Source organism: Chiloscyllium plagiosum, chromosome 8 (genome assembly GCF_004010195.1).
Source record: "Chiloscyllium plagiosum isolate BGI_BamShark_2017 chromosome 8, ASM401019v2, whole genome shotgun sequence".
In the NCBI taxonomy this organism is placed as follows: domain Eukaryota; kingdom Metazoa; phylum Chordata; class Chondrichthyes; order Orectolobiformes; family Hemiscylliidae; genus Chiloscyllium; species Chiloscyllium plagiosum.
In genome coordinates this window covers 54,003,027-54,016,933 of record NC_057717.1, presented here as the reverse complement: position 1 = coordinate 54,016,933, position 13,907 = coordinate 54,003,027, and the positions used below count along the sequence as shown (strand labels likewise).

General features: G+C 45.9%; 1 long non-coding RNA gene across 1 annotated transcript; it reads left to right on the top strand.

The window, feature by feature from the left end:
• Nucleotides 1-310: 310 nt before the first annotated feature.
• On the top strand, nt 311-8,991 carry LOC122552135. Its single transcript, XR_006312316.1, has 3 exons — nt 311-418; nt 5,037-5,163; nt 8,804-8,991. It is a non-coding gene; the product is annotated as an uncharacterized LOC122552135 (long non-coding RNA).
• Nucleotides 8,992-13,907: the final 4,916 nt, after the last annotated feature.

Here is a 13,907-nt window from a genome sequence, read left to right as displayed (position 1 = left end):
CCCATTGCATCAGACCCACTTCTTCTGACACTATGGTTTGATCCTGAAATCTCTGGTGATATCACTCAGTCTCTCTCCATTTGGTATCCCTCACTGTGTGGGTCTAATTGCTGCTCCTGTCAGCGTCTCTCTCTCTTACAGCTCCTCCAGATCCGGAGCCAAAAGAATCCTCGAATCCGCAACAGTACGGACCAGGGATGGAGACTGGGATTTTTGTGATCTCTGCTGGACTCAGTGCTACTCTACATGAGTTATCCTCAGTGCATCAATCTAATTTCCCATTCTGTCTATTTATGTCTCATGCAGGTAATCAGGATGTTTCTAACTCCTGTCTCATTCATCACCACATTGAAGACGCTTGGTCAGCCAGAGAGAGATGGAGAGGGAGATCTGGAGCCTTCAGTAAATCCTGCAGCCAGTAAGATCAATCATAGTAAACAGCACAGGGTGGAATTAGTAGCCAGCTTTATTCAGACCTGGAACACAGGGCGTAGCTACAATGCTGGGCAAGGAACAGCAACATTCTAGGCCTCATTTCCACCATCTTGTGAGGGCCCTGCTGTCACCTCTGCTGTACTGGAACTCCCTGACACTGCACAGGAGGTCCCAGGCATCAGTATTGGCACATACTCTATTAGTGATCTCTGTCATATACTACAGCCCCGAAAATCCTTCCTCTATTTGGAATCTCCTCTAGTACACACAATGCTGTCTGTCTCTGTCAGGTTCTCCAATCCCTGATACTCTAATCCCTAATCTTCTCCAGTAGATACTAAATTCCTTAATCCCTGTAATTGCCGAGCCCTGTCTATCCCTGTAAGCTCCTCCTACCAATGCCACCCTCCATGTAAATGTGTTTTGTCTCTAACCTCTCCATCCATCCCTATCTGGGTAAACTTCTCCAGCTCTTACAACTCTTCCTTACCTGTGAAAAAAATCGTAACCTCCTTATTGTTCTATTAATCTTCGGTCTTAATCTATTTAAACGTCACCCTCTCCCCGACCACCTCTTTCATTTTGTGCAACCCTCCCCATTTGTGTAACTGTCTCCAGCCCAGTAACCTGGCATTCTCCATTGCCTTCCTATCTATGCAGCCCCCTGAACCTAGAAGCCGCCTTATATCTGTAAACATCTGCAGTCACTACAACCTTCCATATCTCTGTCAATATACACGATAATCTCCTACCTAAACACTCCCTGTCAGTGCCTCTCAGGCTGCCTGCCTCTCCCTATATCCATCCCCATCCCTATCTCCAGAATCTAATCCAGCTCCCTCTACCTCTGTAAATTCCTCCAATCCGTAAACCCCTTTGTCCCATGAACATTATTGCCCAGATTTAGCTCGAAAATCCTCGAGTCCCTGTAAGCCTCCCTATCTCTGTAACCTCTATCCATCTGTTCAACCCCCCACTACTGAGGACTGACACCCTGTATTCGCCATAAGGCAGATGGAATGACAGTGAACAGATATGCTGGAACCGTCATTCTGGAGATGGAGCTGGAGATGGAGCTGCAGAATGACCATCGCTGGGAAGGGAATATTGAAGGGTTGTTGGGATCTAGGCAGGATAGGCAAAAATCCAACAAGTTGTGAAGAAAGGATAGGGTTAATGCATTAATGAGATAGCCACGTGGAACTGAAGATCAAAATTTGCAGTCTATTTGGATGGAGCTGGGAATGAACAATCAGCTGCAGAAACCATTAGCTGGAATTCTTTTAAAGGAATCAACCAGTGTTGGGAATGTCAATATCATTACAGTCAGGACACTGAAAGTACTTGTAGCAAGGGCAGTACAGTAACTGTGTGTGACAGTGGTCTCCATCCCGACTGTATAACTAATGAGTATCAGGACTGTAATGGATGGAATCCTGGATTGTATACGAGATGGTTTTCTATAACATCATATAAAGGAGCCAGCAACAAAATTGTCCATTGGATTTCAAATGCTGTGTAATAATAAATGTCCAATCGTCCCATTTTAGAGGAGTTTTGTGAGGAAAGACCCATAGTGGTATAATGCAGATATTGAGTTTGAGTTAGGACCATAAGATGTCGGAGCAGAATGAGGCCATTTGGCCCATTGAGGATGCTCTGCCCTTCAATCAGATCATGGCTGACCTGATACTCTCCAACTCTACATTCCTGCCTTTTCCACAAAACCCTTGTTTCCCTGATTCATTAACATCTGACTATCTCTGCTGTCAATATTCTTAATGACCCAGCCTCGACAGCCCCCTGCAGTCAGGAATTCCCACAGATTCCCTACCCTCTGAGTGAAGACATTCCTCCTCATCTCCATCTTAAATGGGTGAGCTCTTGCTGCGATTTTCTGCCGTCTGGTTACACATTGTCACACAATTGAAACGAAAGGAAGTGACAAAGATAATTATTGCAGATGATATGAAAATTGGTGGAGTTGGGGTGAATGAGCATGGAGATCCAAGGTTGCAGGAGGTTACTGATCAGTTGGAAAGATGTGCAAAGAAATGGCAAATTAAGTTTAATCTTACAAGTGTGAGGTCATGTCAAATTCAAGAAGAAAGTGAGGATACTGAGGGACATTGATATACAGAAGGATCTTGGTGCACTGAGTGGTAAGGTCCTAGGGAGTGTCACTTAACAAAGAGACCTTGGAGTCCAGGTTCATAGTTCCTTGAAAGTATAATCCCAGGTAAATAGGATAGTGAAGAGGGTGGTTATTCTCCTTGCGTTTACTGATCAGAGCACTGAGTAGGAGTTAGGAGGTCATGTTGTGGCTGTACTGGACATTGGATAAACCACTTTTGGAATATTGCATGCAACTCTTGTCTCCTCCCAAGGAAGGATGTTGTATAAATTGCAAGGTTTCAGAAAAGATTTACAAAGATGTTGCCAGGATTAGAAGATTTGAGCTAAAGGGAGAGGTTGAATGGGCTGGGGCTACTTGAGGCTGAGGGGTGACCATATAGAGATTTATACAATCATGAGAGGCATGGATAGGTTTTCTAGACAAGGTCTTTTCCCTGAGGTAGTGGAGTCCAGCACCGGACGGCCTCGGTTCAGGGTGAGAAGGGAAATAAATAAAAGGAACCTTCGGGGCAATTTTTTCAGGCAGAGGGTGATGCGTGAATGCAATGAACTGCTAGAGGAAGTGGTGGAGGCTGGTACTATTACTGCATCTAAAAGGCATCTGGATGGGTATACGAACAGGAAGGGGTGAGGGGGATTTGGGCCAAGTGCTGGCAAGTGAGACAAAATTATGTTAGCGTATGTGGGCAGCGTGAACGAGATGAACTGAAGAGTCTATTTCTGTGTTGTACACCGCTACGACTAAATGTTTTGCACTGTTCCTTTCTACTTGTCTTCAGCCACATTCCCATGCTGTTCCAATGTGTCCCCTTTTCTCTTTGGATTTGGGAAGCTCCTTTCACCTGAACCCTGTCGCTGCATATTCTCTATCAATTAAAGCAATGTCCATTTCCAGCCACAAACTTCACTGTTTCCCCTGTATACCTTGGTCAATTCTCCCATCAAACACATGCTTGGTTGTGATTGTAGGGTGTGCTTTATGGTCACTTTAAAAATCCATCATCTCGCTGAATTCCACTACACTACAATTTCCCAGAGGATATCTCAGTGTGACATTACTCCTTCACTCAGCTTCATCACCCAACGGTCGATCTGAGATAGTCACGTCCCTTGTCATTTACACAATGTGCTATTCAAATAAACACTGACACAAACACTTGAAGAGGAGTTCGGAGAATATCATTTTTGACAAAGATTGAAGTCTTGGAATGTGCAACAGGGCTGAGCAATGAAATATTGTTAGGCAGCCTAACCACTGTTCTCTTGCTTATGTTTTTGACACGCGTTACTCAATCTGCATTCAGGCTGATTCAGCTGCATCATCTGAGGCCACATGCTTTCTCTGTTATGCCTTTGTTACCCATTACTCTCAGAGTTACCCATCCTGCACTCCCTGAGACCCCTCAAGGATGGGTACGATTGAATATTTATGTGCTGCCTTTTGCCTCTCCTCTAACCACATCTCCCTGGTGACTAAATCTTATTTATCTCGGTGTCACAAGTCTATTACCTTATTACAGATACATTGTTCATTCCAAAAAAACGAACATTGTAATTGACTTTTTCCCAGAATGCCCTGTCACAGCCTAATTCACTGATGTACAATTTTAGTTAACCTCTGTCCCTTCCTGTTCCTTTCTGCTTGTCTTCAGCCACATTCCCATGTTTTTCCAATGTGTCCCCTTTTCTCTTTGGAATTGGGAAGCTCCTTTCACCTGAACCCTGTCGCTGCATCTTCTCTGTCAATTAAAGCACTGTCCATAAACCCATAAACCCACCGACATAATTTGTCTGGACACGGATCCCAACTATGTTGTTTTCAATTCACTCAATGGGATGTTGCTGTTTCTGGCTGGCCAGCATTTCATGCCCCCTCCCCCCCCCCCCCCCCCACCACCACCACCGCGAGCTGCCATTGAGCCAAGTGCCTTGTGAGACTATTAGAGAAGGCAGCTTAGAGTCAACCCCATTGCTCTGGTTCTGAAGTCATATGTAGGTTAGACCAGCTGCCTATCGCAGATTTCGTTCTTGAAAGGATATTGAGCATTCAGATGGGTATCCCTGCCACTGTCATTAAATTCTGGATGAACACTCTCGTGAGAATAACACTGTCACACTGACAGCTCCCTTCATCCCTGAGTACTGATCCCAGTGCACCATGAATCAAAACCCTTCTTCTTGACCGTGGTTTGACCCTGATACCTTCCGGCAATTTGATGCTATCACTCAGACTCACTCCATGTGGTATCTGTCACTGTGAGAGTCTAATTGCTGCCAGTGACTGCAGCTTTTGTAGTTACTCCAGATCCTGAGCCAACAGAGCTCTCCACTTCAAGGAGACGCAGCAGCACAGGCCATGGATGGAGACTGGGATATTCCAGATCTCTGTGGTACTCAGCGCCATTCTCCCTGTGCAACCCTCACTGCATCAGTCTAATTTCCCATTCTGTCTATTTCTCCTGCAGGTACTCAGGATGTTCCTGACTCAATAAACCTCCCAATTGCTGGGTGTTTCATTCATCATCTCATTGAACGCAATTAGTCAACCGGATGACAGGGAGATCTAGTTTCTTCAATAAATCCTGCAGCGAGGTAAGATCACTCACAGTGAACAGAGCAGAGCGAATTTAAGGGATCGAAGTTTAGTCTGGAAGACATGACACTGATATAGTGTTGAAGGGTGAATAAAGAGCATGATGGGCCCAGACTCAATCCACACTCTCTTGTTTACTTTCATCACTGCTGTACTGAGTCTTCCTATATCAATATAGGAAGTTGAGAGTTATCAATCCAGACCTGTGCTGTCTTAGTGAGGATCAGGACAACAGAGGGGAAAGCAGGCCTCCCTTAAGAAGGTCGTAATGAATCCTGGGGTCTTTCGGTTCTATATTCCCCCTCTCACACTGTCTCTTGTCATGTGATAGAGTCATACAGCAAGGAGATATACCTTTCGGTCCAACGCATCTGTGCCAGTGTCTTGATTGCTTGTAATTCCCAGTAAAGTTCCAATTTTGTAACCTCCACCCCTCCCATAATCCTGCTGTTTATTTGAAACCTACTCCAATGCTGACGACGCTCCCTATGTATAATTTGCTCCAAACTCGGTAACTTGCCCAATCTCAGTAACCGCATCCTGCACTCAGTACAATAATCTCTATTTCTGTAGTTTTCCACAATAACTACAGTCCATCCTGTCTCTGTAAAATACTCCAGCCCGGACCAAAATACCCACCTGTGTACCTTCCTCAAGCCCCAAGAGAACATGATCTCACTGTAACCTTCTGCAGGCCCGATCCCATTCCTGTCTCCTGGCCTATAGCACCACATGACCTCTGTAACCATCTCCCATCCCGACCCAACTCCTTATCTGTGTAAATACCTCCAGACCCTTTTCCAGGTGGAGCAACACTTCCCATCTCTGTGTGCTCCTCCCTGCCCCTCAAACACCCTCTCTATGTGTAGCTCTGCAGTTTGGGGTGGTTGAGCACTGCTGCCTCACAGCGCCAGAGATGCAGGTTCAATTCCAGCCTCGGGTGACTGTCTGTATGGAGTTGGCACATTGTCTCCGTGTCTTCATGGGTTTCCTCCCACAGTCCAAAGGTATGCAGGTCAGATAAATTGGTCATTCTAAACTGACCGAGCGTTAGGTGCATCATTCAGAGGGAAGTGGGTCTGGGTGGATTACTCTTTGGAGAGTTGGTGTGGACGTGTTGGGCCGAAGTGCCGTTTCCATACTGTAGGGAATCTAATAAAATCTAAACTCTCCCTCTGTGTTCCATATTAATGACCCTAAAAATGTCGCTCTAACAATTAAACAGCTCCAAACATCCCAAACTCTGTAAACTACGACAGCTCCAACTTCCCTCCATATCGGTGTAACCTCTTCCCGAAAACCTCTCAACATGTGGAGACCCCACAATCCTCCCTATCTGTATAATCCAGCAGGTCCCGATCTGTAGAACCCAATCCAATGCCTGTGACTCTCCCAATCCAGTTCCTGCAAGACTCACTATCTGTGTAACAGTCTCCCGTCACTATCGCCCACCCTGTCAATGTAAGCTCCTCTAGTATCTCCATCCATCTAATCATCTCCATAACCTTCTCCAGCTCTTGTACCCTATCTAGTAAATGTCACCCTCATCTATAACCCTCCCTACGGTAGGAACCCTTCCACAGATTCATCACCGTCTGGCTGAATAAATTCCCCCAGATCTCCATTCTAAAGGGTTGTTCCTTCCCTCTGAAGCCGTGCTCTTGAGCCCTGGCCACTCCATCTAGGCCCCTCAGTATTCTGTAAGTTTGAATGAGATCCTGTCACCGCCAACTCTGAAAATTCATCAAGTACAGACTCAGAGACTTCACCAGCTTCTCATATGACAAACATTTCATTCTGGGCTCTTTCGTGTAAAACTAGTTCTTGTACCCACTCACATCCTTTGTCCAGACTGTTAATGTATAGCATGTACAGCGTGGTCCCAACACTGACCCCTGCGGAGTTCCCCTCGTCATCAATTCCCATCGTGAAAACGACCCCTTTATACCTACTCTGTCTTCTGCTAATCAGTCAATCCTCTAACAATGTCAAACATGTTGTGAAATTTTATTTCACGAACCCTGCTGGGTTTGTTTTCCTGTCTGGCTGTGAATAAGCAGAGTACATAAAAGGGAGGAATGGTTTGTCGGAGTTTTTAGAAACCTTTCAACAAGGTCCCACTGAAGATGTGGATAAGCAAAATTGTCAAATGTGGGATTGGAGGGAATGTACTGGCATGGATTGGGAATTATTTAACAGAAAACTAAGTGGGAATAAATGGATTAGTGCTTGACCCCCAACTATTCACAAAGGGATTCAATGCATTTGATGGATGAACAAAATCTACTGCTTCCATGTCTGTTGCTGACACAGAACGAGATGGGAATGTGGGTTGTGTGGAGGAAGCAAAGGGGCGATGAACAGTCCATGAGTTTCCCTTGTACAAATTCATTGATGTGATGTGGCCATCACTTGCTTGGCCATCATTACCTTCCCATTTGTAATTCCCTGGAGAAGGTGGTGGGGAGCTGCCTTCCTCACCCATTGCGGTCCTTTAGGTGTAGGGACAGACACAGTGCTAGGAGGTTGGAGCGTGGCTTGGAGGGCACCTTGGAAATTCTGAAGTTACCGTGCACCTGGAGCTCCTGTTCTTCCAGGGAATAGTGGTTCCGGTTTTGTGAAGTGCTGCTGAAGGGGCCTGCCTGAGTGACCTCAGTGCTGCTTGTAGATACTTTATTTATTTATTTATTTATTTATTTATTCACTCGTGGTTATGAGCATTGCTGGATGTATTGTTGATTTGGAGTTGTCCCTGAGAAGGTGGTGGTGAGCTGCCTTCCTGAACCACTGCACCAGCCATTGGAACTGTTGTTATCTGTGTCCCCTCCTGCAGGCGCTACATTACTCCTCACATCTGTAACTGCATACAGACAATGCAGCTCTTCCTGTATATGTGACATCCTCCTCTGCCGACAACTCTAATTGTTCATCAGAATGTCTCACCACTTCCATTGCCATCTGTGCTAGTGATCTCTCAAATTTCTGTATTCTTGTTTAAACTTCTGATCACCCATAACCTCTTCCTTTCTAAATTTGTAACCCCTCAGTACCTGTAACTCTCCATATAACTGTATTCAATGACCGCACACGTTCCCTTCCTTAAATCTCTGTGAATTACAGCGGCTAGAAGAACTAGGATGGTTGTGCTGCATTGATACTTTTCATCCTCCTCATCCATCTTAGCTCTCCCAACCCCTGCAATCCCACTATTTAGAATGCTCCCATTCTCTGTACCTCCTTATGTTCTGAGGGTCCTTGAACACCACGAGTGCTTCAAACATCTGTAAACCCCCACCCCCCAGTTACTGCGAGTCTTCTAACTCTGTAACATCCAACAGTCTCCAGTGCCAATCAACACTCCCTGGCTATCAATTTGAATTTATTGAAGTCTTCACATCTCAGTAAGCAACTCACAAAAATCCCTTTAGATTCTACAAGGCTCCATCAACAAAAGCCGCCATCTCTCTACTTCTTTTGCTTCCCTCAGTGCCTACAACCCTCCCTGTATCTTCCAGTAACCTGCTTTAGACACTGCAGGTCTGCCCACCTCTCCAGATAACCTGTTCCATCCCCAACAGCTCCCTCAATCACCTGTAACACCCTCTGATCTGTCTAATCCTCTTTTCCACTATCTTCCAGGCACAACGGCGATCCTGTGAGGGACCAGTGTGCAATGGGATGTTATACATCTCAGCTGAGGCTTGAGGCCTACCATTACCTGGAAGTCACAAAGGGAGAGAACCTGAGAGAGAGCACCACAGAGCAGGAGAATATTAATCAGCAGCGAGGATCGAGGCCCACTGGGACTTGGAGTTGGAGAAACAGCAGAGCTGAAGTGGCAAAATCAGCAGCGAGTCACAGAGGGTGTGACCATGTGAGGGAGTTATTTGAAGCAGGAACATGAGGTTCACTCATGCCTGGGAGTTACAGAAGCACCAAAGTGAGAGGATATAAATGAGCACTGAGGATCGAGGCCTAGTCATACCTGGATATCACAGAGTGAAGGAGCAGAGTGGAGTGGGAGCTGGAAGTTTACATGTCCCTGGGAGTCACTGAGACAGTGACCCTCTGAGGGAGCAGAGTGGAGTGTGAGCTGGAGGATTACACATAGCTGGGAGTCACTGAGACGGTGATCCTGTGAGGGAGCAGAGTGCAGTGGGAGCTGGAGGATTACACATCACTGGGAGTCACTGAGACGGTGACCCTGTGAGGGTGCAGAGTGCAGTGCGAGCTGGAGGATTACACATAGCTGGGAGTCACTGAGACGGTGATCCTGTGAGGGAGCAGAGTGCAGTGCGAGCTGGAGGATTACACAACACTGGGAGTCACAGAGACCGTGAACCTGTGAAGGAGCAGAGTGGAGAGGGAGCTGGAGGATTACACGTCCCTGGGAGTCACAGAGACGGTGACCCTGTGATGGAGCAGAGTGCAGTGGGAGCTGGAGGATTACACGTCCCTGGGAGTCACAGAGACGGTGACGCTGTGAGGGAGCAGAGTGCAGTGGGAGCTGGAGGGTTACACTTACCTGGGAGTCACAGTGATAACTTCCTGCTGCTGGGACCTGCCTGCACTGAGTTTGAAACAAGTGTAAGAGCCATCACAGAAAATGCTGTAAGTTCATTGGCTGATAAATTCGCTGTTATTAGCGATTGTCAGTTAATTGCTATAAGTTAGCAATTTTTTTCAACTTTTGAAATAAGTGTTGAACACAGAAATAAGAGGGGGATGTAAAATTGTGAGCCGATATAATAAATTACCCTCAGTAAGCCACATTTGAATAAGGGATTTAAGCATATTGTTATTTCCTGGATGTTAACTTCATTCTAAGTAATTAATTAATTCGAGAGAAAATGCATTTTAGGCCATGTTTGTCAGATGTAAAATGTGTTCTGTTAATTGGGAAGTCATAGCCCCTGCTGGTGTCCTAGATGGACACTGGGTCATGGAGCTCAGACAGTGGCTAGAGACACTATGGGACATCTGTGATGCTGAGATTAAGTGGAAAGCACACACAGAGAGAGAAGATCACCCTACAGTCATGACGGCCTGGAAGGAGGAAGGGTCTGGGGGACTAGGTAATCGGAGAGAAACAGTCAGGGAATACAAGCATATACTGGTGTCTCCCTCCCAATTCAATCTCCCAGTTTGGAAGCTGATGAAGGTGCTGGCTGCTCAAGGGAGGGCAGTCAGAGTCATGTCTGTGGCAGCACAAGCAGCCTGACTGTACAGGAGGGGAGGGAGAAGGAAGGAGGGGAAATAGTCACAGGAGAGACAGGAAAGTGAAGAAGGTGTCAGAGTGTCAGTAATTCCAGGATAGTGGGGTTACGAATGTCACTGTGTCTGCAGAGCATTCGTCTGGGGGACAGTGAGCAGTCAAAGATCATGCCCATGTTGGTAGGAATGACCTGGGTAGGAAGGGAGAAGTGGTCTGGGAGTCAGAATTTAGGGAGCTAGTTGGATTGTTAGCAAGCCGGTCTGCAAACGTAGCAATCCCTGGAATACTCCCAGTGCTGTGTCCAAGTGAGAACAGGACTCAGAGTTTTAGGTAGATGAGAGTGTGACTTGAACGATGGTGCAGCAGGAACGGCTTCAGATTCCTGGGACATTGGAACTGGTTCTGGGGAAGACAGCAACTGTACAAACTGGATGGGCTAACGTGACAGAGTTGGGACTGAATTTCTTACGGTTTTTTTTTTTGGAGGGATTGTAAATAACTTGGTGTGTGCTTAGGATCCAAAAAGAAATAATAGAGGAGAGTACCAGGATTCTCAAAATAATGGAAGATACAGTTGGTACTAATTTACAACAACATGATTAACAGTGGAAGATGGAGTGAGAAAGAAAGCCTTAATCTGAGGTACTCTGCATGGACCTGAATACTGGGAGTGTGCGGAGTTACAGAAGCAGTTTGGTGTGTGGAAATCTGATGTACTGATCACCGAGAGCTGGCTCAGGGAATGGCAGGACATGATATTAAATATTGCTCGGTATAAGGGATTCTGAAATGATAGTAAGAAAGGGAAAGGATGAAGGTTGAAGTATTGGTTTAGATTAACGTTAGTTAAGGAGTCCAAGAGAAAGAGGATCCGTCCTAGGACAGAATGAATTTGGCTGGAGCTACAGAACAAAAAGTGTACAATTAAACTGGGGTACAGTCTGTGAGCCAACAACCAAAGAAACGATGGAGAGAATAAATATGAAGAGTCATTTGAGAGCGAAGACAGTATTACAGATTAGTTATAATGAGAAACTTAATTTATTCAGGTATTGACTGGGTTACTGGTGGTGCAGCGTCCTGAGGGGCGAGTGTTCCTGAATTACATGGAGGAGAGCTCACTGCAGGAGTATGTGTCCAGCCCAAGAGAGCATATACTGTTGGACCTGGTCCTTCGGGAAGAGGTGGGGTAAGTGGATCCATTGGGGAACGTTTTGGGGGGGCAGCGATCATTTTATTGTAACGTTCAGGATGATGATAGAGAATGCTATGCAATAATTGAGAGTGAGAAACATTAGTTGACTGAGAGCAGCCTTCGATGGGGCAAGAATGAAGCTGGGAACTTTTCAACGAGGCCAGTGAAATGTTAACTTGAAACAGGGTGAACCAGCTCAGATGTAGCAGGGATTATAAAGATGGGGTTGCAGTGTGACCATGACTGGGAACTGGATAATTAAAGGTTTTCCCCATTTCTATTGGAAGGATAAATAGGCCAACGCAGTGAAGGAGCATTGTGTATAAAGGATGGGATCAGTATTATTGTGATGCTGATCAATTCACATACTGCTCCTCCTTGCCCACACCCTCATCTCTGCATATTGATTCTATCAGATATTGGTAGCCTTTGAAAACTTCAGAAAATAGCAGTTTCGACAAGATCAATCTGTCCACTGTCTGCATTGGACAAGAGGTAATGTTGTTTTTTTAAAGTCCTAGTTCTGTTTCCCTGGATCCTATAGGCCTTCAGCTGCAGATCCCGGCACCTTTTTAAAATGGTTTGAGAGTTTCTGCCTCTGCTCGGCTTCCATGTGTGACTCCCAGATCCCGACCATATTCTGGGTAAAATAACAACTTTCCTCACCACTTTTCTGATATTTCAGCCAATTACATTAAATATTCACCACTGGTAAAGCAGTTTACCAACAGGAACAAGATGTTATTTCCCTCTCTACCCAGGCCCCTGACAGCATGTGCATCCCAATCAAATCTCCTCTCAGCATCCTCCATTCCTATCTTTCCTCAGAACTGCACTTCCACTGTCACAGGGTAACGGATCTTTTAATTACCCTCTCCACTCCAATTCAATCCTTCCATGTGATGGGGTGACCAGAACTGCACACCATCCTCAAGCTGTCACTGAACTCATTATTTATGCAGTTCCAGCATAGGTTTCCTGCTCTGAAATTCTGCATTTCGGCTGATAGAGGAAATTGTGCCATTTGCTATATTAACGAGATTGATGTTTCCAGCTACCTTCATTTATCTGCCCACACTGACCAGACTCTCATTTATTGTACATTCCTCTCTATTGCTGATGTCCCCAAATGCCTTGCCTTGCACTCCTCTGGGTTGTTTGCTCCGTTCACCTGGACCCCATAGTTTCTGTTTTTAAACAGTCTGCCATGGGATCTCTCGTCAAATCCAAAGAAGTCACATGCAGTTCCAAGTTACTGCCTCAGACCGATACAGTCAGATTAATTTCCTGGAGTCCCTGGACTTCCTCAGTGACCGTTTATCCACTGTCTCAGAATTCCAGCCGCGACCTATTAAATCTTGTTCCACATTAAACAAAGCTGTGGTGTTAGCCATTCTCCAGGCCTCCAGCACCATCCCTGCATCCAGTGAGGATTGGATAATGTAAATAACTATTAGGCAGGGATTTTCCCCCTGTTCCTTTTAACAGTCTGGAACATTGTGTTACCCCTTTTTAAGGATTTGAATCTCCTTTGTAATTCTCCGCTCCAAGTTTGTTGCTCACAATGTTTAACACTGCATCCCTACTTTGATTCAGACAGACAGAGGCAGAACCCATCTTATGAATTGGTCAAGTCTCATTTTAGTCAGTATTTATGGAGGGTTTCTCTCCAAAAGGTGAAGTGCATTTTCTCATGATACCATCCCCAATCTGCCTCAGTAACTACCCTCCCTGCCCACGTGGTTATCTTCTCAACTGACACAAACACGATGATTGTCCCCTTCATCATAACAATTGCCCACTGCCTGGATATCCCAGAATGCACCAGCCTCCCTGTTCCAGGGGCCATTAGTAAAAAGTCAATACACTCTTAGATTGTCAATCTGAAACTGCCCAAGACATGGCATAGGGGGCAAAACTGGGACTTAACTTTGAGACCAAGCCGCTGAGGTTCTGGTGGATGGCATGGTGCACAAGAGGGACATTATCTTCCTCCAGGACTGGCAGGGAAGTCCATGATACTATACCCTGCCAGCTTGGTTGGTGGTTGACCCCTGTGTCAGTGAGGTGCCAGCCTGCTGGATGAATGCCCAGCAGTGTTGGAAGGAGGTCAGTGACCTTCTCCACTCCACCATGGCAAGTACCACCATCTGCACTTTGTGAGCTCGCCCTCACTGTCTCTCTGTTACTGCACCCACCTCCCACAAAGGCTCATGTTATCCCACTCTCATTGAATGCAGCACCTTCTCTTGGTCTGTACCAGCTGTTACAAACAATTCCACACCCTACACGAGAGCAGAAAGAGCCAAGAGGGATAGGGGGCTCCAAACATT